Source organism: Pleurodeles waltl, chromosome 2_2 (assembly GCF_031143425.1).
Source record: "Pleurodeles waltl isolate 20211129_DDA chromosome 2_2, aPleWal1.hap1.20221129, whole genome shotgun sequence".
NCBI lineage: Eukaryota > Metazoa > Chordata > Amphibia > Caudata > Salamandridae > Pleurodeles > Pleurodeles waltl.
This window is the reverse complement of record NC_090439.1, coordinates 530,533,963-530,557,671: the sequence shown is the minus strand read 5'-3', so window position 1 is coordinate 530,557,671 and position 23,709 is coordinate 530,533,963.

Genomic DNA, 23,709 nt, shown 5'->3' with positions numbered 1-23,709 from the left:
CTTATGGGCTCCAAGCAAAAAAGGATCTCTGTAACAAAACAATAACTTCCTGATCTTCGTACATAAAATACTCATATGTGATCTGCATGACACATTGTGCTTTGCAGCTGGAACGTTAACTCTCTGTGCTACTATATCATAAGTTAAAACTGTGACTAGACAAATGGCAGATCTCTGCCTCAAGTGTATTAACCACCAGAGCTATACTGTCCTTGTAAACATCCACTGAAGAATGCTGTGCACACTAAGATCTCTGCAGGATGCTCTTATCTGTTTCACCCCGTTATGCAGAGGATGCACCCTTGATTTTGGCATTTGGCACAACATCACTGGTGGCACCACCCTAAAGCTGGCACTGGGTGTCCCAAGACATTAAAATGTTTGGGACAGTAGTTATGGAATGGGGTTGGACGGGAGGAAGGAAGACCTAAGAGCTAATGACAATGGAAAATGAAATAATAAACATGTACAAAGCCCTTCTACCATCACAAATAATGTGGTGTGCAAGTGTAAAAGGTCTTTCTTTTTTACAATTTATTAACCCCCTTTTTGGCTTTTCTACAAGGGGTTTTGCCACTCGTCCCACATCATAATCAGGAGAGGATTTGAAAGGGGTGTAACCTCCTATTTGGGATTCGCAATGAGATGTATTTATGGTTTGTGACTGTATTTGTGGTTTTAAACCATTGACAGGTTATCCACACTTCGGAAGGAAAGGTAAACCCTTTCCAAAAGTGAAGACATTCCCGTTGTATAGCTTACCTTTAAAGAATTCTGTCAGGGAGCCTCAGGCTAAGAAGTGTTGACTGGAACTTCAGGCACACTGGCAATCTGGGACTTTCAGATTGGTCAGCTTGAAAGGACAGGTGCATAGGTTGTTTATTTAGTCCCAGTGTGCATTGAGTACATCTACCCCCGCCCCAATTAGGATGACCACCTGGCAAGAAGGCAAATTATGGAAAGTGACAGTAAAAATTCAGGAAAAAGGGTCAAAATTCAGGGCAAAAATTCAGGACTAAAGGTCATTTATACAGATATATCTGAGAACGGTGCACAATTACAAAATAGGCAGCTGGCAGAAGTATGAGCTAAAAAAAGTTTATGTTCATTAGTTTATATTTCACAATGTACTATTGATAAAACATTCACACATAACTTGATGTATTGTAAGATGAAAAATCTAGCAAAGATATAAACACCAAGCTGAGTCTGACAGCCGACATAAGGGGTAGTATTCCATTCTACCCCCATTGGCTCACCCACCTCTAGCTACATCCCTGCCAGGGTCAGCTTTACTGCTGGTGGCAGCTGACATGACACTCTTTGTTGGGGTCACCCACAAAAGACTAACTTCCCCAGAGATTCCCTTAACACCACCCTCCAATGGTGTTCCTCATCTCTACATAACCCTCTCATGTGTATCTAATTTATTTTATAACACAACTCATTGCAGATATATAAAGCAGGGTGTTGAGTGCATTACATTTCACACATATTATAAATAGACAATGACTCATGAGTGTGTACGTTAATGTCCATGAAATGTTACTTAAGATATATAATGATGGCTACAAGGTATAGGAGTTGCGGGTCATCCATACCGGTAGGCATTATATGTTAAGAGTGCCTGGTCTGGAGAAATACTAACTCAGTATTTTAAACATAATCCACTGGTTGGGGTTGTTTTTACTAAGTATTCATTAGCATCCTAAAGAACCCTATTTAGCATTCTTGGAATAACAAAAGGTGGGGGAGAAACAACTGCTAGTAACAAAAGGAACTATGTGACAACAGCAGTAACCCACTGAGCTATCTACATAAAAAAATCTTTTGTTTCACCTGCTTGTCGCATCTTTTTCTTTGCAGGAGGTTCATTATCCTAATGTACTACTTAGACACTGTGCTTTGCTACATAGACTCTGAATTCTATGGAAGATATTTCAAAATGTAAAACCCTCCCACAAACCCATCCTCCCCCAGAGCTTGGTCCCTGGTATAGGGTGACCAAGGTGAAAAAATAGAAAACCGGGACATTTCACTAAAATAAAAGAATGACCACAATGTTGCGTCACCCCAGGGGCACAGAATGACAGCGCTCATTCACATATCAATCAATCAATCAATCACTTATTTAGAATGCACTACTCACCTCTAGGGTCTCAAAGCACTGTGGGGGTATGTCCTCAGGGTTCAGTTGAAGAGCCAAGTCTTGAGATCCTTCCTGAATTGAGGAGGCAATGGCAACTGTCTGAGGAGGAGAGGTAAGGTGTTCCAACCTTTTGCTGCCAGGTAGGTGAAAGATCTTCCTCCAGCTGAGGACTTCTTTATGTGGAGTATGTTGGTGAGCGACCGCTGGGTGGAGTGGAGAGTTCTGGAAGGGGCGTGCCAGGTGAGGCGATGGTTGAGGTAGCTGGGTCCGATGTTGTGGAGGGCTCTGTAGGCATGTACAAGGAGTTTGAAGTTGAGCCTCTTCTCAATGGTTTGCCACTGGAGGTCTCTCAGGTGTCCTGTGATGTGTTCTTGGTGGGGAGTGTAATACCACACACAGCAAGGTACTAAGGAAATAAAATGCATTTTTTAAGCCCAGGATCTTAACTAGTCAATAAATAGCTTTCTGATTACAGTTGCTAACTAGTGTTGAGTTGGAACACATAAAAGCTGCCTCTCACTGTTTTCATTCAGCTTGCTTTGAAAACTGGGACACGGGCCAAATTTACTGAAATCTGCATGAAAAGCAGGTGAAAAACCAGGACTGTCCCGGCAAATCTGGGACACCTGGTCACTCTACCCTGGTGCAGTGCAAGAAACCCGATATAAAAACAGAATGACCTGCCCTGGGCTGGGGTAGGAGGAGGCCCAACACATTCTGAGACTGGCCCAATATCATTCTGTATGTGACAATAAGCTGGAGACAGCATGACAAAGGGCAGGTTGATCATCATTGCGAGGTCGGGAGAAGTGCTCTTGTGAGCAGAGAAATAGTTTGAGCTGCCCCAGTAGAGAGTCTGCAGAACTCTGAGGCTTCTGCAGTGGAGCAGTACAGCTTGCTGCAATCCCCAAAATTGCAGACAAAGTGCATCCATACTAGGATTCGTCATGGACGTGATGCCCAAATTACGGACCATCTGTGAAATTTATGGACCAATGTTGTTCCACATGTGAAATATTTTTTTAAAACAACACCTCTTCCTTTAAGTGATATGTCCTGCTTAAAAAAATCAGATTTGAGAATGCAAATGCAGAGACTATGGTCTGCTGACCCTTGAAGGCCACCATCTCTGTGTTTGTAGCCATTCACAGGGAATCACAACTAGCAACCTGCCTAACTAACATTCAGGCCATTCTACAAGTCTCTGTGAAAGGGAATTTTGCATTGTGACATATGAGTACATAGGCTACATTGCAAAGCTATAGACAGGTTGCAAAACGTTGGTGCAAATTTGCACCCACTATTTACCACATGTCTGGTCGTTCAACAACTACAAATGTTGGCCACAGAAAAATAAATGTCTTGAAAATTATAGAGACAAGAGAAGAATGCATTGGCGTTAAAATAAATTAGAAAATTAAGGTACATAACAAAGGAATTAAGTTAAAGAGACCTCACTCCATCCACCCTGTAAATATATATGAGATGCAGAATAGCAAAAGGCAGCATCTTTCATTTGAAATTAAATAGCATCAAGTTACATACTATTGAAATGTCAATTGGGAAAAGAAATCAGAAAGGAAACAACCAGTCTTGGAACCATCACTGAGAACCTATCCAAGATTTAAAGTCAGTAGCACCAGAAAAGTAAATTGAAACGAAACAGAATGAGAACAATTTTTATCTGAATGAGAATGAAGGCCTAACTTGTATCTACATGATATTGCCAAAAAATACATCTCTATGAGATTTTGCAGTTGCAAATGTTGGAAACCCCAAGGATCACACCCGGTGTGGAGAAATAATAGTTTAATTTAATTAGATGACTTTACAAAGAGGTAAAATGAGTTTTCATTGCTTTTTGTACATATTATTGTGTTTGGTCACTTGTGAAGCACTGTGTACCAAAGAGTTTTGCTGAACTATATATCTAGAGCTGTAAAAAGCTTACTTACCCTCACTAAAAAGTGTGCAAATTATCATCTTAGAACCTGTAGTGCCCATCAAATAATGGGCCCCTGTGAAACGTGGAGAATGAAAGTCAGATTTCACATCCTAGGCATGGAGGGTCAGTCCTATAAAATCAATGAAATTGCTGCTGTGAAGTTTTCTAGGCTCATTTAGAATAGGGTGGGTGGATTGTCAGGCTGTTGGTGTGATGAAAGACCCCACCTCTATCCACCTGGTATTGACCCACCCTCACATTATAGAGATCCATGTTGTGTTGGCAGGCATCATTTTGCCTAAAGGACATCCACTGGTATGGCCGATGCACTTTTGACAAAACTGAAAGGCAAGTCAGCCACCTTGTTATTGCTTGGCCTAGTGGCCATAGGCAACAAAAATCTTTGACAAAAGCCCAGCCTCAGATAGGGCAGGGCTTCTGCCACTGCTGCGTGTCGTCTCTGTGGCATAAAGCCCAGCCTCAGATAGGGCCGGGCTTCTGCCACTGCTGCGTGTAGTCTCTGTGGCATATGGGCCACCATGCCATGGGTTTCCAATAGCAAATCCTAACACAAACAGAGAGTCGGGGAGAAGAGAAAGACAAACCCGATACTGTCTCCCCAAAAGCAGAACTATAAACAAAGGAAGTATGGGGTTTATTTGTTAGATGGAACCGCTGGTAACAAATTTACCTAGGGCTCTTCTATCTCACACTATGGGAATCATTTTGTGTGCTGCTTTAAGCTATGTGGTGGGGGAAATTTAATTTATGGACTAGGTGGTCTCACACACTATATAGTGTCTTGCTTCATCATATGACCACCTAGCCCCATCCGGGTAGGACAGTGCCACCTGGACGGACTCAACCTCACCGTTAAAAGAACAGGAGGGAGTGCAGAAATTCAAGTTATCTGGAAAAATGTGGGATCCAGCTGTGCTAGGGAAAATATAAAAACACTTAGTCAATCACCTGTGTAATAGTACACCTTTATTCGTGGTGACCGCTGGTGAGATTAAGAACAAATGATGGGACACCCATAGGAAAGTAAAGACTCACAGGGTCACCTATCTATTGATTACTGGCCAACATGTTTCTGCCCACTGCTACGAGCCAGAGGAGGTCTGGGGGCATTCTTCAGGGCCTAGGATCCCTCAGTGACATGCACTACAGAAGCAAGAGAAATGGGTTACCTCAATAGGAGGAGCTCAGGTGCTAATAAAGGAGAGGGCCTACCTGTGGGAAGCTACACTATGGATGCCTAAATGAAACAAAATCGATAGTACATTATACGAATTCAGTGCTACACAGCAAACCACAGCACACAAGAAAGTGACACATCAAACACGGAGTCATGCAATATCAACGTGAAAAGAAGTACTAGGAATATGGAATTTCCCAAGTAGAAGAAAGGGGTCTCTTACCCTAATCCTGAAGGGCAAATAGCCCCAGGTCTATGGGAGGGGGAGTGTCTGCTTATAGTCACACACTAGAATCAGGAGAAAAAGCAAAACAAAACAAAGAAGAACAACCGATGAACTCCACTAAAGTAATCAGGCCCAGAAAGTGGGTGAACCCCATACTTCCTGTATTTATGTTTCCAATAGCGAAGCCAACAATGGCTCTACTGTTGGAACTGTGATAGTGGGTTCCCCACCTCTAAATGAGGTGGAGAATTTACAGTGTAACTGCCACTCTGCCAAACCCTAAAAGAGGTCCTTTGTCTGACTTGTAATGTTATCTGACTTTCAAAAGCTAAAGCTATTCCCAGGGTGCACTGTTTTAGTCTTATAGAACACCAGAAAAAGGAAAGGTGAGGTGAAACAGAATGCCTTGTATTTATCAGAAGCATAATCCATGAACGGTTTGAAACTAGTGGAAGACTGGAACGAGACACCGCCATCCTTTCTGATGCTGTGACCACAGAGCCAGAAATGACAGCTTCAAAACCCACTGAATTAAAGGTTCTACTCTTCTAAAGATTTCTAGAGGCAGAATGAGCCAGCATGCCAAACATGACAGGACATGAAATGACAGGATGACAGCACAATTGGTGAGTTAGCTAATTAAAGGTGTTAAAAACATTTCTTGGCGTTTGTCCTTTGGATTGCACATTGTTGTCATTTAAAAAAGGACATTGTTGGTTAGATGCTGGAGACATGATGATTTTTGTGATTAATGCAAGAGTTCCATGTTTAATGTGCTTATAGCAACACGAAAGGATGATGGACAGAGTGCTGAACAATGCAAACACTCACCCCCTTTCACAGATCAGGGTTTAATCCATCTTTCTTTTGCTCACCATGCCACCCCAGTTTGGACCCAGCCATATACAAATCAGTCTTGACCCTGTTCCTCATGGGAACAGTCCAGCCCGAACTGTCAGGGCAGGTCCTCCCTGGACCGGAAACAAGCATTCTGGGACTGGTTTCAGGGTATCACCCTTCATCAGCCATGCTGCTTAAATTCAGTGGCACAGTGAGCACGGGACCCACGTCTGGGCATACCCTTCTCACTTAGGGCACCTTTAGCAACACAAAAGGATGATATAGCACCTATGAGTCTTCTTGTTGATGCTAAGAGAATGTATGTTTATTACTGATATTGCAGAAAGAGCATAAATGGATTCTTCCATTCTGTAGCCTGCTCTTGGCGACTTCTGTCTTTCCTAAGGTTTTATTAAGGCCATTCTTGATCCTGCAGTTCACTGTACAGCAGCCTAATTGCCTGCTTTTCTATTTTTGAATCTATACATCAACTCAGCTGTCACTGCTGTTTTCTTCTGAATTTTCTGCACACCCCTACTTTTATTAGTTTCCAGGTGAATGGTAGGAGTGTTTAGAATGCACTCTCGATTCCATGTGGGTTGTACTGAGTCTCCCAGTTTAGTGCCTGTTTGCTAGTTTGCCTTCTACTCACAGCTTGGATCAATTTAGTGTTTGACTCTCTCTAAGTGTTACTTTGGGTTCTTCCTGTTTTTCTATGTTTCTTGGTTGTTCTTTGTTGTTGCGTTCATTTAGTATTTCTGTGTTGTCCTGTTGTAGCACGAGCCACATTTGCCACACCAAGGACTTCTCAGGCTCATTGCTCACATACAGTGGCAGTGATGCTAGCCCCCATCTCTATAAGCATTTTACATTTCTTTCTATATGGTATAGCGTGCTTGCTTGCTTTTCAGTTAATTAGCAGAGGTAACAACATAAAGTAAATGTTGTGGTAACATATTTTCCTACTTAACACTTTGTGGTGCCAAGTATCTGCCACACAACACACACGTTATTCTCAGAGGTTTTACGTCTTGTTAAGACTAGAAATAGGTTGTTGAGTAAGTTTCTTACAGTTCTCTAAATAGAGTACCATTTGAGTAGGCTCGTAATTCCACTCAGTACTCAATCACTCGCTTCCTAACAATGGGGCTCGGAGGAACAGAGCGCAGACCATAAAACCCCATCCTCTATTTTAAAACTGAAGGACAAGCATTGATGTGCTGCAGTATATTATGGGCCATGATTTATAGTTTTTTAGCGCTGCATTTGCGTAATTTTTTGACGCAAAAGCGGCGCAAACGTACAAAATCCAATTGAATTTTGTACGTTTGCGCTGCTTTTGAATAAAAAAATTACGCAAATGTGGCGCTAAAAAAGTATAAATCGGGCCCTGTATTAATAGTATGGTACCTGACTAGACTTGGAGAGGGCATACTTTCACTGATATATTTCCTGCTCAGGCACTTTTTGTAAATGCTGTGTAGACCCAACAACTTTTTATGAAATGTATCAGTAGAAGGATTCAAAACCGGGCATGAAAGACAGACATACTAGTTGACTACGATGAATATACAGGAGAGTGGTAATGGATAACAAATTCCAAAGAAGAAAAGATGGAGGACACATATTCAAAACCGAAGGAGTACATTTTTTATCCAATCAGTCAAGGTGTCAGTTATAGGATTAATTCAGCAAAGCAATGAGGCAATTGAGGTGAAAATGATAAACAAATACTTGTATCGTTTAAAACAGCACAGTTTCTGTCAAAAGGTAGAAGAAAGAAGGGACTGACTATTAATAGGATATAGTAGCACAAACCTAATTTAAAATATCAAGAGTACTTATAAAAAGGTCAATAACATCATAAAGATAATGGTACCAATACCTAATTTAACTGAAATGAGATGCACACATTGGGCAGTGTTGAAATTCTACCCACTATTAATTAGTGTGGGTCAATAGGCAGGAAAGGGAGAATCCTAAACGTTAATGATCATTATAAATCGTTAAGAAAACCTGCACAACAAGGTTTTCCTGTTCTCAGTATTTGCAGATTTATTCAAATAATTGCATCCCTACACAAACCAAAAGTCATTAGAGTTAAGGGAATTAGTATAAGACCAAAATCTTAATAAATGCAATAACTTAATGTGTCTTTAGAAATTAAAGAAACACAGCACATCTGGTAATCACTCAAAATAATAATAGTAAATAGTCATTTCAGAAAGGATCAAAAGTCTCTAGCAGTCTCTAAACAGCGAGCAGAATAAAATGAAATTCGAAGTCTTCCCCTAAAAGCACATATTTTGTAAGTTTCTGCACAAAGAAAATACAAATTCATTCCACGATTTTACCTAAACTGGCAGCAATGCGATGTTGCTCAGGAAGCATCAGTCACAATATTAATTCCAAAATGACAAGTACTTGAACATTATTTTTTTTTTGCTTTTAAATGCACAATTTGCTGCACAGAAGAAAGCGAAAATCGTATTAATGCAAAAACAACAAAAGTGTTGTTTCTGCACATTCATAACAATGAAGGTTAGTTCATAACCTTGCAATGATGCAATACAAGTACATGTCTTCTGGAGAAAGCCAACGATAAGTTAAATTTGCACACAAGGACAGATATCATGTTTTGAAGCCGAATTTCAATCATTTTGAGAAAGCAAATAAACATATAAATGGGTGTAAATCTTGCAAACAACAAGTAAACATGCACTTGTCTGCAGTGTGACAAGCTGACTTGTTGATGCTAACTAAACCAAATCTACATTAGATACTATGTTCTAATAAAATCTTTCACTTCCACAGCAGTAAGGCACAAGAGGCGGTATGTACGAACACATTTTCAAATTGATCTAGAATGGGTAAAACCCTTTGATACATCTGGCCCAAGGTACCCATGACAACCCTGGTTTAAGTGGTTTTTGATGCGATATGAAGCAACCACAAGGAAAATAATGCAATCAAGTTGGTTAGAATGCAAGTATGTACATGCTAAAAAACCGAGAATTTAAAATAAAACAAAATCTGACCATCATACATCATAGACCAATAAACAAAGAAACAGATGTGCATCAAATAAGCTTTAGGACACTTAACTTAACTACCTAGCCAAAATCCAAAGTGAAAACAAGAGCGAAGAACACACAGTAAATGAAGCTCACAGCTGGCAGGCTTCACCGCCACCCCACTGCCATTGTGCCTTTCTGCCAGATTATGGTATAATCAGATAGCAAGTGCTTAGTACCGTCTAATAATACATGCAAATATGAGACCTTGGACATTTTTCCCAAAACAGGTATTCATTATCGTTCGTTAAAATCCATCGTCCAATAGTTATCAAGTGTAGGTAGTGCAGACAATAAGTGAGAATCTGTGTGCATACCTTGAACTGTCTTCCCTTGATGACAGATTTTATCACAAGCACAGGACAAATGCAGCCTACTAACAAGTAAAGGGCATCACGTGGCACAAGTGCCTTGGGTTGTGCAAGTAGGCGGGTAATTGTATCCAGTCTCCAGCTCCTGCCAGTCTCCTTGCCTATGCAGATCATGGTTGTGCATGACTTAATATTGTCACAGTTTATTATTACGGCTCTTTATACAGTGCAACTGTAGTCAAGGATGTGAGTCTCTGACCATTTACTCTTTGATCTGCATCACACCAAAAAGTGCAAATGACTAACTTTTTGTCTTTAATCTTGTGAGTCTCCACTCTAACATACAAATACTGTGCATGTTGTTAGCTATTTAACTTAAATTCACTTTAATTGGGTAATCACGTGTCAAGAATAATGGAAGAATTACCTACATACCTTGCGCGATATAAGGCATTGATGAGAACCCCAAGAGGAGGGTGAGACAAGCAATTCATCCCACTTGGCAGGTGGCAATAAAGTGAACTCTCTTCCTGGAATTCGGAGCAATACATTATTATTATACAGTATGCACCCATGCGTTGTCACTAGATTAATCTGACTTTATATTAGTACTAAAAAGCCTGTGATTTAATTTGCATCAATTTAAACCACTCCCAATTAGGCTAAATGGGGATACTTCCATTACTTTTTCTGCCAATATGGCTAGCTCACCCTAGCAAGATTTGGTCTGCTCTGGCCATCACACAACTGCTTCCCGTGAGATAGCAAGCAGCACATTAAGAATGTATATTTTATAGCAAGCTAGTTTGCCATGCAACCTCGTACTGTACCTAAAATCTCAAAGAAGATCCGGTCTTTAAGTTATTGATGCTGAAAAAGTAGAAACACTAGCTCTTCATCAAACTGTTTAGCATACACTTTGGTCAGTCATCAAGTACAAAGGACCACAAATCAGTTCTTCAAAGCATTGACTGCCTCATACATAAGTAGATTAAAGTAGAAATCACTAAAATGAAGCTGCCTACAGCACTCAGATGTCGCCACAGTCAAGACAAATAAGGATCAGATTTGAACAGTAGCTGACGAAGTTAGAACAGTGTGTCCTCATGGAAGATGCCAATAACAATGCTGTGAACTGGGGTGACCAAAACGTCCAAGCAAGTAATAGAAGTGTGCAGTCGTGCATTGACAGGTTCTTCCTGGACAAGGTCATTAAGAAGGTGGTTCAACTCACCTACATTATTGGTTACACAGTAGCATTTCACAAAGGGACCAAATAGTGAAAGCTAAATGCAGGCTACCACGTCTTGGTACATCATCACCTTCTCAGCACATGTGGGACCATGCAATGCAAATTATTGAGTTTATGCATGACTTCTGGCATCAAAGTATTTGAGAATTCTATCTGTTTGAAGAGGATGACCAGAGGTAATGAATGGGAGTGACTACGTTCTAGTATACATTGCACATGCCAAATAACACTATTAGAGGCACAAGAATGTCTTTTAGAGACTCCAAAGAACAATCTCACATTGAACAAGGAAAATGTGAGCAAGTGTAGTCCCTGCTAGAATTTCGTCCTGTGACTTCTACAAGGACACCCACAAGATGTATGACATCAATGCAGCTAACCCTCTAAATATGTGCCTTATATGAAAATGGTGAACTACTGCAGAAGATGAATCGATCCCTTCACAAAGGGTTTGATATAACTGAGACACTTCATCAAGAATTCTACACTGTTTGAGTGGTCTCTCTGTTGCTGAGACATTTCTTACAGGGTGACGGGCACCTTGATATTAGTTGCATAATGGAAGTTTAAACCAACAAAGAACACCAAACTAATTATAGACGCCAGTCCCCTGTGGGCAAGGAGCTGTCCTGCTTCAGAAGTATGTGTAAGAGTCATAGACCCTGTGGAATATACTAGGTGAGCATTGTTTCCAAATTAATAGAGGCACTGAGGTAAAACATCAAGTGATTGCCTTTAAATGCCAGCACCGCCAACACTTTAACCTCTAAGTGTATTGAGGATTCACAGTCCTTACCTTCATGGCAGATGGACCGCAAAGCCCTCATTAAATCTATCACTTGCCAGGAAATAAATGCAAAACTTGAGATGAGGGGCTTTGCACTTGTTTTAAAGGTGTCTTTTGTGGAAAAAGATGTGTTCAGAGCACAGGAATTAGTATCGGCAGTTGAAGCCTTAAATGTCCTCAAAACATAGGCAGATATACCTTGGCATACCATGGCACTTGCTGAACACAAATGGTGACCTTCCACAGCAGAGAAAGAGGTTTGTCATTTCTCAGTGAATCAAAGAGAGAGTGGTAAACCCAGGAGACAAGTGCCACCAGGGGTCAGGAAGACAAAAGCTTCACAAGTGATTTCTTAGCATTTCTTTGCCTGTGTCAGGATACTTCAATTCGATTTCCTCAGAAGCAGAAGATAACTCCTCAGTCCCGACCCGAGCTGCTCACAACAAATATTAATCCTTCGTGGTGAGTACCCCGGAGGGGGAAAGGGGAATGGGATGGTAGAGATACTGCCACAGAGATGATGAACGCCAGTACTCAGTCTGCCTCTTCACATCTAAGATTGGATACAGCACCTGCAAGAGTCACAGTCGCAATTACTAGGGACATACAACATCAGTTTTTCACTTTCTACTCTCAACACTTAATTCTCTTTAATTCTATTATTTCCTCACTCACCCTGAGTTCTCTGTAGCCTTGCTTCTCTCTATAAATGATAGCTCTTCTTAAAAAAATGCTTATTACTGATTCTGGAAGAACTTCTCAACCTTTGTTAGAGATTGGTTTTATTTTGCTATATATATATATATATATAGTTGGTGATAATGTGTTCTTCAAATCAGCTGATGTTATTTAATTTCTCCTGTCTTATTGTGACTTCTGTCAATACTTGTATTTGTAAATGCTTGTTTATTAAAGTTCGTTTCTCCTTTCTTACTTTGACATTTGTTGATAACTTGTATTTGTAAATGCTTGTTTATTACAGTTAGTTTCTCCTTCCTTACTTCGACATCTGTCCATAACTTGTAGTTGTAAATGCTTGTTTATTTAAGTTTGTTTCTCTTTTAAACTCTATTTTGGTTAATTACCATTGAATTTGTAAATGCTTATTTGTTAACAGTTTGTTTCTCTTTTAAACTTGGCCTTTGTTTATAACCTTGACATTTGTAGATACTTGCTCTTTTAAAGTTCGTTTTTTCTTTGACTTTAATATCTTAAACAAGAACCTTGTAAACATAAGGTTAATTCTTACATTAACTCTGTAGCCTTGCCGACTTCCACGGGAACGGTCTACTATCAAACTCTTCGAATAAACCTTGATCCGTTTTCTGTAATATAATCTTCAAATGTAATTTTACCTCACAGGAGTTTCTGTTCTGAAGCGCGCTCTCTCTCCACACAGCTGATTCCTGTCAGACCTCAGTTGAAGTGCAAGGCTTCCAGCTGGAGAGCTCGTAACCTAGCAACCAACCGATTGCAAGACTAGAACTGTAACTAACCTTCAGGACTCACAGCGGCCATCTTGGATCTTCTCTTCTTGATTCTTCCTTTGAAATAAGCACAAGATTACTCTGCAAACCTTCTTCCAGTTTGGGCTTTGCTGTCTCCACTGTGGATATCTCTTTGCTTTTCTCATGCACTTCTTTGATTTGACTTGGCAAGTTTGTGTGGTCATGACAGCCTGGACGTAATTCACCGGAGGTTCATACTGAGCTGGTTGTAAGCCAACAGAGAGATAGGGAGGTTCATGGAAACCCTTTAGGAGGCTTTCAAGATTGTGCATAAGAAGAAAGGTGTGGTTGATTTTTCATCTGCAAAGAGATACGGGTTCACTTGCCATTTATCTACCAGATTGGTCCGGCCACAAGCCTACATCATCTTTGGCTTAGCTGTTTTATCATAAACGGCACATTCCTTATAGATCATTAAAGGAATCAAAATGGCAAAAATTATACAAAAAGATTGCTGAAAGGGATAGCCAGGTCCCAAACACCACTAGGTGACCATGGGTTGATGTCAGTTTTTTTCTGAACGTGAGTCAAACTGTCTAGAATTGTAAAGAATATGGGACATACCTGCTCTTTTTAGACTCTTGGTGCCTGGCTCATACAGGGCCTGTCACACATGCACAAAATGCAGAAACTCCCTCCCAGTGGCATTGAAAGCAGGAATGGCATGAGTCAATAAATCCCTTTTTACTCTGTGCTCCATCAGAGAAATCATAAACAAGCTAGAGGAAGTTTATATCTGGCCAGAAATGTGAAGTGCACCCTGATTGTTTTCTCTAATTATTAACTAGTAGTCACCCAGACGGATGTCACCTTTAAAAGAGGAGGATTTATTAAGTTAGTTTAATGTGAAGCAATTTTTAATAGCATATATTCACCAAGCAGCTAGATCTTTGTTGTCACCAAAAAGCTGTTCGTCATTCCTTGCCTCATATTAACCAACCTTAGCAGCATCCCAGGAGTGAGACAACCACCCCACAGTCCATGTATCCTGTTCAGTCCCATGCTTTCCTTATAAAGCAACTGCCTCTCTTCCCCTCACAACCCAGTAGACAAATTAGTAGATTTGGAGTGGATCAAGACACATGGGGCTATTCTTCAGGAAAAAGTGACATCCTCATCCTTAGCCAATCACTTGGTGACTGTAACAATTGTTCAGCAACAACAGACTGCTGGAATATCAGCTGCACAACTGGCAGCTTGCCCATTGGCATGGGATGCAGTGGTTCACCACATACAGGTCTTTGACAGGAAGAGTAAATTTAAAACTGATCTTTTTATAAAGAGGCTAAACCTTTGTTTTTGTTAGTTTTTACTTCATGTATTGTTCAGCGACAAAAACACCTTTACTTTCCTCTACAATTGTTGGGGTTAAAATCAGTGCAGAATTATATAGGAAATTGTTTGCCTACCTTTGCATGTTGAAAACATAAAACTATTGTGTGATTCCCAACTGATCATGCACTTCCAAAGTCTTTGCAAAAATACACTTAGTGGAGAGTAAAATATTATTAGAAATGGGGTCTCTAGTTGGCAGTGGTTTGCATCCTTTCCAAGTAGGGACCCTCACTCTAGTCAAGGTAAGGGAGCCACAAAGCTAAGATAACCCCTGCTCGCCGCATTGGTAGCTTGGCCCAAGCAGTCTGGCTTATCTCAGAGGCAATGTGTAAAGTGTTTGTACACACACACACACAGTAACACAGTGAAAACACTACAAAATAACTCCACACCAGTTTACAAAAATAGCCAATATTTATCTGAGTAAAACAAGACCAAAATGACAAAAATCCAACATGCACAAGTCAAAATATTTCTTTAAAAAAATGTAAGCAAGTCTTAATCCAGAGGATTTAATGGATCTACCTCTTTAGCACAAAGTACCTCTGATGCATCCAAAACAAAGACGAGGTGGGCCACAAGGGAGGTGAGGTGCTGGAATAACAAAGGAATGCGTTTGTTCCTTACGGTGCTGGGGAGGTGATGCGTTGATTCTTTCCTCGCAGGTGAGACAATGTGAAAGTTCCATGCTGGCAGGGGAGGTTATGCGTCAATTCTTTCCTCGAAGGAAAGGCAATGTGTTAATTTCCAGACACATGGTCTTGGTTCCTCACTGCGGTGCAGGGACACAGGGACGATGCGTGGAAAATCCAGACATGATGTGTTGTTGGGACCGTGGGGAAACAGGCACCGCATCGATTCTGTAGCCGTGAGAGAGGTGCTGCATTGATTCCCCAGCCGCGGAGCAAGTGCTGCACTGGTTCTTCAGCCACAAGACAGGCACTGCGTTGATTCTTGTGGCGCGTAGATGTGTGGATTTTCTCCTTCAGATCACCAGCTTGCACTTCCAAGGGCCTAGGGACAAGGAGGGAGTTGGCACCACTTGGCAAGTCAGGACTATCAGCAGAAGAGCCCAGGTACTGGCAGATGAGGACTGTGATGTCCCTGAGACTTCTTAAAAGGAGGCAAGCTCAGTCCAAGCCCTTTAGGAATCTTTGGAAGCAGGATGTAGAAAGCCAAGTCCAGTCTTTTCACTCCCAGGACAGAAGCAGCAAGCAGCAGGCCAGCACAACAAAGCAACAAGCAGAATGGCCGTCCCTCCAACAGCCCCAAGCTCTTCTTCCTGCCAGAATTTCCTCAGACCAAAGGATCGTAATTATGTGGTGTCAGAGGTCCAGTACTCATACCCATTTCTGTCTTTGAAGTATGCAGACTTCAAAGAGAAGTCTTTGTAGTGCACAAGACCCTGCCTATCCCTGCCCTGGCCTCAGACACACTCCATGGGGTTGGAGACTGCTTTGTGTAAGAAAGGTATATCCCTATTCAGGTGCAAGTGTCAGCTCCTCCCAACACTGTAGCTCAGGAATACCTATCAGCCTGGTGATGAGCCATCAGGATATGCAGGGCACACCTCATTTACCTTTGTGTGACTATCTAGAGTGAATGCACAAACAGCCCAACTGTTGTCCTGACCCAGACATATATTCCATGGACAGGCAGAGGCACATAATTGTTAAGGAAGAAAATGCTCACTTTCTAAAAGTAGTAATTCAAAAAACAACTTCACAGAGACCCCAAACTCCAAATCTCTATCTGCTTCCAATGGGAAACTACACTTAAAAGATACTTCAAGTAATTCCAATTTTACCTTATGTAACAGATAGTCCTTGCAATATTGGAAAATGATGTTAGCAGTGTTGTGTAGCCATTTTAGCTGTAGCTTTATATATGTTATTTTAGCAAACTAGGCCTGCCGTTGTGCACTTTAAGCTAGATATGTTTTATTCTAGCTTTGTTATATTATTTTAACAATAGCCACATTTGCAGTCTTGTTTTAGTTTCTGTATCTAGCTGTTCTTCGCCTACGTCAGCACTGCGTTCTTAAACAAGACATTTCCTTCACTCTGTGCTTTTCTCAAGACTGAAGTAAGATAGGTTGTCGGCAAAAGTGGTACACTTTGTCTCTAATGTTCACAGAAACATACGCACTCTTACGTGGAAATCCCTTCTTGGAACATCAGCTATTTTATTATAAAAACACTACTTTGACCCTTGTACGTTAGAGGGAGATTCCAGCCAAATGACCACAACTGTATGCTGATTGCTGATTGCTTCGCTGCAGCTGCTTATGTAGACTACAGGTCCCTTACTTAGGTACGAGGGATGATGTCTTCCACGGGGAACCTGAAGGGCAGAATTAGAGCATAACATGCTGTTCTCTAACATAGCATAGGTAGGAACTATCCTTGTAACCTCTAGTGACAATGTGGTAGCGTTATTCTTGTGTTTTACTCTCCTTGTCACCATTTTAGTCCTGTTGTGCTTCATCGTCCTAGTTATTGCCATACGTGCTTCATTATCTAAGATGCAGTTACATCAATAAAATCTTTATTGAACTTTACTCTGCCTCTGATTGTCCTTGCATATGTGAGACTAATGTAACTGAGAGAAACAGATGAGATCTGACTGACCACGATTCCCCTGAGGAGTCATTTATGTCATGCGCCCGGTTGCCCAATCATCTCTACTCTTGGGTGGAGATGAGGCACTGCTAGTTAGCCGGAACAAATCCAGATTAGGCTGACAGGCATCACATGGTGTGGGTTCAGACTCAGTCTCCCGCAGTACAGGTGATTCTGCTGCCCGAATCCAGTAGTCTCATTAGGATAATGAGAACCTGCGCGACAGCAGTATTTCACTATACGGACATGTGAAACACACCAGTACGTGTCCTACCTTTTAAATACACTGCACCCTGCCCCTTGGGCTGCCTTGGGCCTATCTCAGGGGTGGCTTACATGTAGTGAAAAGGGCAATGTGGGCCTGGCAACTGGGTGCACTTGCCAGGTGAAGATGGGAGTTTCAAAGTGTACACACATACACTGCAATGACAGGCCTGAGACATGTTTGCAGGGCTTCTCACGTGGATGGCAGTGCTGCAGGCCCATTAGCAGCATTTGATTTACAGACCCTGGGCACACCTGGTCACTGTACTAGGGACCTGTAATGTAAATCAAATATGCCAATCATGGAGAAACCAATCACCAGTATAATCTACACAGGGAGCACTGGCCAGCAGTAGGAAAGTGCCAGAATCCTAGAGCTTTAAAAACGAAATTCAGCACAGGAACAAAAACAAGAGGTCAGAAGCAAAAATACTGCAGAAACCACACCAAGAACTGACAGTTCTAACAATATATGCATTAAATCCCACAATTTGCATTTGTTTATACTGCATGTACAATACATGCCCTCATAAAAATATGTGTTATCTGGAGGATATGTGATACCTAGGGTATCTTATCCATATTGTGTTATTTCAAGAGGCATATGCTTGAGTCTCCAGTTTCTAGGCTCCTGTATATGTTCCTGATTTTCATGTCTGTATTTGAACTTTTTGTTTCCTCTGTCAGTCTCATTTCCAGTGTCTGAGTGTTTCAAAATGTCTGTGTTTGGGTCTTTGGTCCTTTTTTCTATCGCTCCTAGTTGATTTATCTGACTCTTCCAGCATCCGTGTTGGTATCTTCTAGTCACTGTGCCCTATTAAAAAACTGTAAATTTGTTGGTAAACATATCCACAAATGTAGAAAAATATGCGGTAGTAAATTCCTCTTAAGTGGTAGGAAGTGTGCATTTCAAGACCTGGCTTGCCTTTTAAGCATAGAAACTAATACGAACATGTACATTTGTGGGAATACCAAAAGTCCATTCCTACCCATTTCTACCCTGGGAATGGTCATAGATTTCCTCCGCGCAAGGTAGGAATAACTCCCCATCCAGGATGGAAAGGGTATCAAATCACTGCAAGGACTGGGATGGATTTAAGAGAAATGCTTTCTACGGCAAAACAATTCTTCCTGCATAGAAAAATATTTTTTAAATGCACATTTGCTCAGTAGACTCATGTTTCTACTTTTCAGAGGTCTTTGATACAGAGGATTTCCACAAAAGTGGAATATGAGTAGTGGTGTTTGAAATTTGCATATTTTATTTTTCACTAATTAGTCAAATGTTGGCAAAGTTATGCAAAATTACACCAAGACACATTTTGATCTAAAAAATTACAAAAAACTAAGGCCCATATTTATACTTTTTGACGCAAAACTGCGCTAATGCAGTTTTGCGTCAAAAAAATTAGCGCCGGCTAACGCCATTCTGAAGCGCCATGCGGGCACTGTATTTATTGAATGACGTTAGCCGGCGTTAGCCGCCGGCGCCGTCTGGTGTGCGTTAAAAAAAACGACGTACACCAGGCAGCGCCGGCGTAGGGGGATATGGGGCTTGGGCGTCAAGAAATGGGGCAAGTCAGGTTGAGGCAATTTTTTCGCCTCAACCCGATTTGCGCAATTTTTTTTCACTCCTAACCCCCATAGAAATGACTCCTGTCTTAGCAAAGACAGGAGTCATGCCCCCTTGCCCAATGGCCATGCCCAGGGGACTTCTGTCCCCTGGGCATGGTCATTGGGCATAGTGGCATGTAGGGGGGCACAAATCAGGCCCCCCTATGCCACAATTTTTTTAAAAAAAAACACTTACCTGAACTTACCTTAATGTCCCTGGGATGGGTCCCTCCAGCCTTGGGTGTCCTCCTGGGGTGGGCAAGGGTGACAGGGGGTGTCCCTGGGGGCATGGGAGGGCACCTCTGGGCTCCTTCAGAGCCCACAGGTCCCTTAACGCCTGCCTTTTGCAGGCGCTAAAAAACGGCGCAAAAGCGGCCGTACGTCATTTTTTTTGACCCGCCCACTCCCGGGCGTGAATTTTGCCCGGGAGTATAAATCCGACGCACATGCCTCGGAGTCGATTTTTTAGACGGGAACGCCTACCTTGCATATAAATAACGCAAAGTAGGTCCACGCTAAAAAATGACGCTAACTCCATGGACTTTGGCGCTAGACGCGTCTAACGCCAAAGTATAAATATGGAGTTAGGTTTGCGTCGAAATTGCGTCAAAAAAACGACACAATTCCGGCGCTAACGGAGTATAAATATGCCCCTAAAGCCTTACTGCTTGTATTTTGTTGTTCCCATTCACTGTGAGTAAAGTTTTACAACAAATGGCGCATTCTCTGTAAATGTTACTGCAGATGTGTGCGTAATGACGTGGAGTGTCATAATGATGTAATATCAGGAACATTGTGTAACAAGCACAATGCACTTCAATGCCTTGTAAGGGGTAGTAAATGTTAGATAAATACAATTTACAATTACAGTAATATGACATTTTAGAAATTATGTGCATTACACCGCTGTAACTTAAATTTCACCCCAGCCAAACTATGAGCCTTTGGAAATAGTCACATTACATTTACAGACATACAACTGGAGACCTGCACCTGACTCAGCTTTCCAATAGTAAATGACACAAATATCTGATTCTAAATATCGTGTGTCATGAATACTGTGTCAAAAATGCCATGGCTACCTAAATAATGTGGAACAGAATATCAAAGGTAAAGGATATAAATTTTGTTGGTACATAATAAATATAATTTTCAAAATTTATTGAATGTACATCACTTAGAATATTGATTTTAGGTGTTAGTTTTTTAAGTATAATTGCTATTGCATTTTAAAAATATTATTTGTAAATTTAGATGTGATTTTGTTTTTAACTGAATTAGTAATTTATAATGTTAGAGCAGGTTGTTCAGTTTGTAGGGGAGGAATTGGGAAGTTTTTTAAATAATAACTAATTTACTGTAGATGTTGATGTATTAATATTGTAAATCAAATATTTAATTGAATAATATTTTTTTACATTGCTTAATTTTGTAATAGTTATTTTATTTATTTAGATTTACTTAGTAAATCATAATATATATTTAAGTTTTTATACTTTTGATACAAAGTTTTTTTTTTTACTTGTGGATTTTTGGGTTTGTTTAGGAATAGGCTGGGGAGTTATTAAACATATATATATTATCAATTAATTGTTAATCCTAATTTATATTTAATTGATAATTAATTATGCATATTTTAAAAAGTGAAATTCTTATGAAAAGATTTGTCTTATCTTAATTATGTATTAAATTATGGCTACCTGTCTTTACATAACAGTATTGATAACATCTATTTTTGTTTATTATTTTCTTTTAAATATTTTGTATTCATTATTTTTGGTTAGGGTATTTGTGTTTTTTGTGGGTTGTAGGGAGGGACGTGAATTGAATTTTACTTTATCTATTTTTAAAGAAAAATATATTTCGTATTTAATATTTTGTTTGTTTAAGTTTATAGTGTATACATTTTTCTTTTAAAGCGGTGGTTCACAACCTGTGATCTGGGGTTCCCTGGGGGTCTGCAAAGCCTCCTCGGGGGGGTCCGCGACTGCTTAGAAAATTAAATAATATTAACAGATTAGGTCCCCAGCTCTCTGTAATGACTCAGTGGGGGGGTCCCGAGATTCCAATAATGATTCCGTGGGGGTTCCCTGGTTCCAGTAATGATAAAGTGGGGGTCCACAGAAGTCAAAAGGTTGGGAACCACTGTTTTAAAGTATGACCTAGTAAGTTGAAATGGTAAATGTAATACTTTCAAAGTTCAACACTTTCCTACTGTGGCATACGTGGGAGTGGGAATAGTAAATCTAACCCCTCTGAAGTCCAACACATTCCCTAATGTTATTTAGACTGGAGTCAGAATAGTAAATCTAGCCCCTCCAAAGTCCAAATTCTCTCTCTACTGTTGCTTAGAGTGGAGCGGGAATAGTAAATCTAACTCGACTGAAGCACAATGCTCTCCCTACTGTTAAATAAATTGGAGTGGAAATAGTAAATCTGACCTCTCCAAATTCCAACACTTTTTCTACTGTTGTGTAAATTGGAGTGGGAATAGTAAATCTAGCACCTATAAAGCATGAAACAGTTTCCCTAATATTGATTAGAGTGGATTTATATTATTTTGTTTATTGTTGTGTATGGTTTTTTAGTTATAATTGTTTTTATTTATTTTTATATTTTGGTTTTTGTGTAAGTAAAGGCTGATAGTGGCCACAGAATGTCAGTACCACTTGCTGAAAGGATTTGCCACTCTAGAAAATGCCATATGTGATGGCACCCAACAAGAAAACTACATGTCCCATGAATCCTTGAACTTGTTTGTAAATGATGGCAGTCATTTTGATCCATTTGATATATATGGCCTCCTGTTCTACAGCATCCTTGCTAGTCAATTAGAATGCTGTGTTGCAGCAGCCAGGGCCTTGCTATAAGGATTGTGTTTTTACTTTGGGAATATGTTCAAAAACTTTAAGGCATGCAGAGAAATATTGGGGAAACTGAATGGTTTCTGAAAACGAACATAAAACTGTTTGAACATTGATTGCAAGCTATACTTTAAAACGTTATGTTATGCACTTTGGAGCTTGTTTTTCTTTTGAGCAGCAACAGGTGGGATCCTCCCATCAAAGACTGTGGGTATTTGCCAATAGAGAAAATGGTTCAGTCAAAATATATAACACCAGTGCTCCAACAGAGCACAGAGAATTTGAGACTTAGAGATGTTCTTAAAGTAAATCCTTTCTACTTTCATTGATAGACAAATCACCCTTAAAGGCAAACAATAAAGTAAATCCTCTTGCCTTTTAATGTTCAGTGCAACCTGTAGTTGTCTGTGTCCAGCGGGCTGATGAGTAAGAATGGTGATATCCAGTGTCTCTTTTATCTCTCCTATTCCATCACCTTTTCCCCAGTTCTACTATTAACCAAAACATTCATATAGCGTGTGATTGATAGTGGAATCAGTAGAGTGGGTAAGTGTGTATCACCCCCTATGGAACCAGACTTCAATGTTAGCATTTTCTGACCCCTTTCCCTGACTACAAGCATGCACACATATTTACCTGTAACCAGTGCAGAGCCTCTTACCATTGCAGCAAACCCTGTTTAAAAATGTTGTTACAGCCAAATCTGTTTAAACATTATCTTACAGTAAGACTCCGTTAGGGAGCCTTACTCATAGTGAGACCCAAAAGGCAGAGGTCCTCACTTAAAACGCTTGGGTTTATGGATCAGAACCCCTTGTTCTACAACAGGGAATTAAAGGAAAGATTTATGGAGGCTATGTTATGTTATCCATGCCGCATGCTACAGCACTTCTCAGCAAATCATGGAAAGATATACATTTATGATGTAGGCATATTATATCAACAGTTCATGTAGCATCTGTACCAGTAAGTATTATTCCTTCACAGTCCTGACCTTTGCTGCTCTTAATCCGTTTTTGGATTTCTAAACTCTTTTAGCGAACTCTTCTGGTGACCATGGTCAAACTTTGAAAGACATATTTAGGCAGCTGTACCCTCGTGTGTCCTTTAATCCTGCTGGTTGGTTCCTTCAACTGCAATAATCTCTGTAAAATAATCCTAACACTTACACCACGCTTACACTACACTGCACTACACAACCAGGGCTGCTGCTCAGCGCATCAGCTTCCTGTGGGCAACTCAGACAGAACGTATTTGGCCCTCAGAGCTCTAATATCTTTCTCCTTTCTGATGGTGACCATTTCATGCAATGCATATTTCACACACAGAATTATCCGACAAATGTGATTTAGCAAAAAGGGTGTGCATTATACGTTGGTATATACTCATTTTATTTATGGAGTAATTTACTCATACTCTCAAATCAGTCGTGAAGAGGACTTCAATTGAAGGTGTGGTTTCAGGAACATGGTAAATGTATAGAGATTATAAAAATGAACCAGAATATTTGTTCATCTGTTGGGAAAGCTTTAAGTCATAGCAAAGTTACTTTACCTACAAGTGGACTGATTCAGGATAACGTCAGAGGCAGAATCAGAATTAATTACTAAGGAGTTACTAAAAATCATCACAATACATAAAAATCGTCAATATTGTATCAGATTAATATCCAATAAAATCCTTCCACTCAATATAACAAGGTACATTATAAAGTAATTATA